Raw genomic sequence first — 5,177 nt, 5'->3', positions numbered from 1 at the left:
AAGCTGTGACTCTGCTTAAGAATTTAAAACTAATTTTATGTGAGTCAAAAACTAATGGTCTGGTGTTTCTCTTAAACTCAAAAATGTCACTGCCCATTGAGCATTCAGATTCCGATCTTGTTCTATTTTTTATTTTATCAGGTTACTTTTCTAGGGTGTTAACTGAGGAGGGATTTACAGTCCTAACTGTTAAAATCAATTCATTTTCTGCCTCATTTCATAAACCCAGATCAGTGTTCTCTATTTCTTTTGAGAATTCATACTGTTAATAATCCCAAGCCCAGTTACAAGAATGAGTGGTAGCTTTACTTGGGCTCTTAATGGGCATCTCCTGTCCATAGCAATCACAGAATTAGGAAGACTGACAGTGAGGAGGTGAAACAGAGCAATACACAGTGCAAGCAGAAATTTCAGAGGCTGGAACCTCAGAAGTGGGTGAAGTTAGGCTTCTAGATCCATTTGAACTCCTAAATACCAGGACTGAAAGACTGATGATTGCAGTTCTTCCCTCGACCTCAGTGGGAGCTTCTGTACGCTCAGCATCTCTGAAAACCTTGCTCTTGCCATTCAGTTCCCATGTGGATTTAGAGCCTCGGGCCTGTTTGTCAGCAACTTTGGAACAGCTTTGGATGCCTTGCCCAGCAGCAAATGGAAGGAATGGGACTAAGAAAGGAGAGAGGAAACAGTGTTGAGCCATGCAACCCAGATGTTCAGTTGTAGTAGATCCCAATGAAAAAATGAAACCTTTAATGCTCAAGTTAGCATTCCTCACCCACCAGATCTCCTGGTTTTACCAACAGCTATGCCAAAGCTAGCAATAATCATATAACCATAGAATAACTAGGGTTGGAAAGGACCTTAAGATCATCTAATTCCAACCCCCCTGCCGTGGGCAGGGACACCTTACGCTAAATCATATCACCCAAGGCCTTGGTCTTTAATAGCATATCTCTACTACTTGTTGTTCACTGCCTCAACGTCACAGAGAGAGGTTGAGGTATTTGCCAGATACAAATTATGAGAATTAAAAAAAGCCCTCTATAGCTGCTCCCTGAGTACAGAACTGCATGTTTCAGGCTGTGTGATAGGCAGAACTTGGAGCAAACTGAGCCCAAAGTCATGAGGCTCTCTCACTAGTTAGCGGGAGGTGGGGGTCGAAGCTGATGGGTATCCTTGATCTTTAGCATACCATTTATTTCATTACATCTAATTTGGTTGATATTATCAACATTATTACACTGATAGTTGTTTCAACTCAGACTAATTTAATTGATAGAATTCTGTGTCCTTGCTATTATATGAGACAATTAGCTCTCATTAGTTCACATTTCACTCATTTTCCACTGACTGATTGCACTACATACTGATACTTGCTAATATCAATATGTAATGCAATCAGTCAGAGGAAATGTTGGTACAGTATTTCTAAAAACTATCGCACTTATCATTCTGATTGTCTTCAAAGTACCAATATTTTCCTATAACTTAATGGTTTCATAATGTGATGTTTTGTATTAATAACAATCTTTTTAAGGTCACACAGTTAATCACATATGTATTAAAGAGCAGTTAACTAATGAGGATGGCAACTTATTAATAAATTGCAGATGATACACTTCCGTTACTCAATGTAACCTTTAAAGAGCAGAGCTAAGACTGAGGGTTGACTTAAAGACTTTTTGCCTCCCTTTTCCTAGAGTTTCTTCTTGAGTTTTTTCTTTCCCAAAGTCTAAGCTTTGCTTGTATGCTTTTGTCACAGTCCTGCTGTAACCATATGGAGAGCTTTAGCAAAGCAAGAACATGCAGCTGATGCTTTGACAGAAAAGGTGAAGAGGTTACTCGAATTGTACTACTGTTAATTTGTCCTTTAAGCATCTACAGCAGGGAGTCTATAATGGTAAGGACTGAAGCATGGAGATTTGTCTATCAGATTATTACATCGGAAATGCTAACGATTCAAAGTAAATAAAAGGGCAAAAAGCTTTTTGTAACCAACTTAATATAATCCACTGTGCTTTCACTGAGGCCCATCTGTAAAAGCACTACAAGTTTACGAAAAAGAATTGCATACCTGTATTTCTCTTCTTAAATATTCTTATACCAGTACTTATTGCTGGGAATTCGTAGCTGAGTTGATAAACAATTAAGTTGCGGTCCTTGTATATGGACTTGCAGTCCATTTATATGAAGTATGAAATCCCTCAACATGTCATAGTACAGACCATTCTGTGAAAAATAATAGTCAAACACTTTCCAACATGACATTCATTAAATCTCAGCTATTCAATAACAAACACATTTAATCAACTCTACAGTTAGTCTGAAACAGGCTCATAATCTTTAAAAGGAAACTACTGATGTCTGCAATGCAAAAAAACATAAAATAAATGGTTTGCGGTTTGGGGTTTTAAAAATTTCCAACAATCATATTTTAAAGAGTAAATCCAAATTAGTCTTAAAGAGTAAATCCAAATTAGTTTTGCTATACTAAATTTTGTTGCTGAATAATGACAGAGGACATTTAAATACCATAGTTACTATAATAATCCCTGTTTGAATCATGGCTTCCATGAACAGGGCTAAGCCTTTAGATGGAAACTAATTGCTACAAACACTAATTTTCAAGTCCCTTTTGTTTCCTATTGCAGGCACCTCTGGATGCAGAAGGTACCCAATTAGCAGAATTCATGGTTCTGATTGTGCATTGTGGGGCTAGTATAAACACTGCTGATTACTATTCCAGTGTAATGGCTGATTTTTTTTATATATATTTTTTTTTATTCTGATTGCTTAATAAGGCCATCTATTCTGCAGCAGGCACTGGCAAGGCTGCTGGTGAAATCAGTTAGGTCACTTTTTCTGGTCATAGTAGCAGGAGGAGCCTTGTGATGGTAACAGATGACTAAAGGCATAATTACAGGCTATTTAACCACATCTGTTTCCCCACTTAACATTGTTTGCTCAAGTTAGATGTAGTTAAATAAATAAAAAGGAAAATAATGGTGAAGACACTAAAAAATAACTATTACATGGGTAAAAACTCTAGGGTTTGTTATAATTACAGAAAACAGAGTTTACAGTGATATTTAAAAGGCACTAATTTCTATTAGAGAGTTTCTATACACATACACTCTGACTGGTTGTTGGTGCTTTTATAGCTTATGTTATTTAAATACCTATTTGTACAGAAGAATTAGTTGAAACTAGAAAAAAAACCATTACTATTATTTATTGAATTTAGCTGTATGTTCTTATGCAGTATTGTAATTATATGACAAATCTAGTAACTTTATGCAGCTTTGTGGTTAAGAACAAATCCCCAGAATACCACCACCTCCTGTCAATGAAAATGGGAAGAGTAGAAAGCTCCAAGTATCTCTTTATGTTTCCCCAATCATCCAGGTATACTGTTTTCATCCTTTTAATCATACAGATAAACCCCTTTTTGTCATTTCTCAATATATTACTGCATCATGATCACATATAACAAATAAATACTTAAGTGTTGTCAAAGCCCGTGTTGCACATGGTCATATAGCCAAACCTCCTAGAGCAGGGTACAGACATACCTGTATGTCTAGCTAACATTATCACATGTGTTCTAGAAGTTCCCTGTACTATTTTTTTCTATGCAGGAAAAATGACACAATGTAATCAAAATATGCACTAAAAATCAACATATCAATGGAGATACCTTTTTTGGTTAGTTGGTTGGTTCATTCATTGATTGGTTTTAAATTAAAGAATTGATGAATCAGAGCAAATACTGAATTTTTTTACATCAGCTGCAACCAAGAGGCAGTTTTTTAGAGCTAAACCTGGTATGAAACCCACTGAAAACACTGAAGTTTGTCTGATTAAGCCAGATGTCCTTACATACTCAGGCTATCAGTCTTAGCATGTATGTTTTAAAATATGCTTGACTTTAGACAGTAAAATTACAAGTTCTTATGTCAGATAGTCCTGTGGACCTATTTCTTTTGTTTGGTCTGTTTTGGCAGACCACTGGAAACAACTTGGGGTAAGGTAGGGAGGGTAGTTTGGTTTTTGAGGTTTCCAAACGCTCAGCTGCACTGGGAGCTGGTTTTGGTGGATACAGTGGAGCATAGTGATGTAGCTGTGCATTCTCAGTTAGATACTAGCTCCACACTTGTAACTTTTTATAAAAAAAGAGATAGGAAACAAGTTAATCTAAAAGCAAAAATGGATTTGTAAGAAAGACAAAGTGTGTAAGTGGCACAGTCCCGATTTCTCAAGTGTGGCAGAAAACAGTGTCCTTTCAAAACTGAACGTCCCACAGACAGAGACAAGAGAGGGTGTAAGAAGCAATGTCACAGAGGTGCTCTAGTGGTTGGGGCTCTCATCATGCCTCAGGGGCAGTACAGGCAGAAGCTGCTGACTCAATTAAATCCATAGGAGGTACTATTGACACAAGAGATTTCTAATGTGTGAAATGATCATGTGACAATTTTTGCTTGGTAACAAATAGTTATGACAATATACATCCCTACTGTGCATGCACATTTGAACACATATGTTTGCCTATGCATATACATCACTCAAGGTCATAAGTATGATTACAGACGATTGAGAGATTCACCATTCTGTACACCGTAAAAGCATCTGTACTTCAATTACACTACGTGTTCCTGGAATTAGGCTTCTCATTTTCATCAGATTCTCACTCAACCCAATACATTCAACATTGACCTTGTATTTCCACACTCTGTATAAAGAAAATGAGACCACTGTTCCTGTTATCATAACAGCTCCATTTCATTATTTTGTTTTTCTCTAATACGACAACTTCCCTTCTACCATGTCTTACTCTCAGCTTCTACCTCTTCTTGCTGCCCAACTGCAAGCAGCATTACGCTCACAAACAGATGGTGACTCAAGGAGTGAGCATGCATTAAGCTGGAAAAGGTAAAAAAGGGCTACAGCCATAAACATGAGCTTGTACAATGTACATATGCCCAAATTTCATGGCAAAGTCACCATCAAGTGCTCCTGCAGCTCATATTTCCAATTACCACCAGGTTCGGGATGAAGCCACTGCCGATGTAGAGGTAATGCGCTGTAACTTCATCAGACATAAACACAGTAGGCAATCTGTGGCTGCAATTTTATACATCATTTTCCCCAGGTAGCTAGGCTGAGAATGTTCAGGAGCACCA

The 5,177-nt window shown here is 37.4% G+C and overlaps 1 long non-coding RNA gene across 1 annotated transcript; it reads left to right on the top strand.

Annotated features, from left to right (window-relative positions):
* The first annotated feature begins 1,452 nt into the window (after nt 1-1,452).
* Nucleotides 1,453-3,620, top strand: LOC133274776 (uncharacterized). The gene is made up of 3 exons (XR_009745255.1): nt 1,453-1,897; nt 2,649-2,667; nt 3,311-3,620. It is a non-coding gene; the product is annotated as an uncharacterized LOC133274776 (long non-coding RNA).
* Nucleotides 3,621-5,177: the final 1,557 nt, after the last annotated feature.

Source organism: Pezoporus flaviventris, unplaced genomic scaffold (genome assembly GCF_033815535.1).
Source record: "Pezoporus flaviventris isolate CSIRO_AGI_PZ_B2104156 unplaced genomic scaffold, CSIRO_AGI_Pfla_v1 ptg000036l, whole genome shotgun sequence".
Taxonomy (NCBI): Eukaryota; Metazoa; Chordata; class Aves; order Psittaciformes; family Psittacidae; genus Pezoporus; species Pezoporus flaviventris.
The sequence above is the reverse complement of the archived record's forward strand: the minus strand, read 5'-3'. Positions and strand labels throughout refer to the sequence as shown.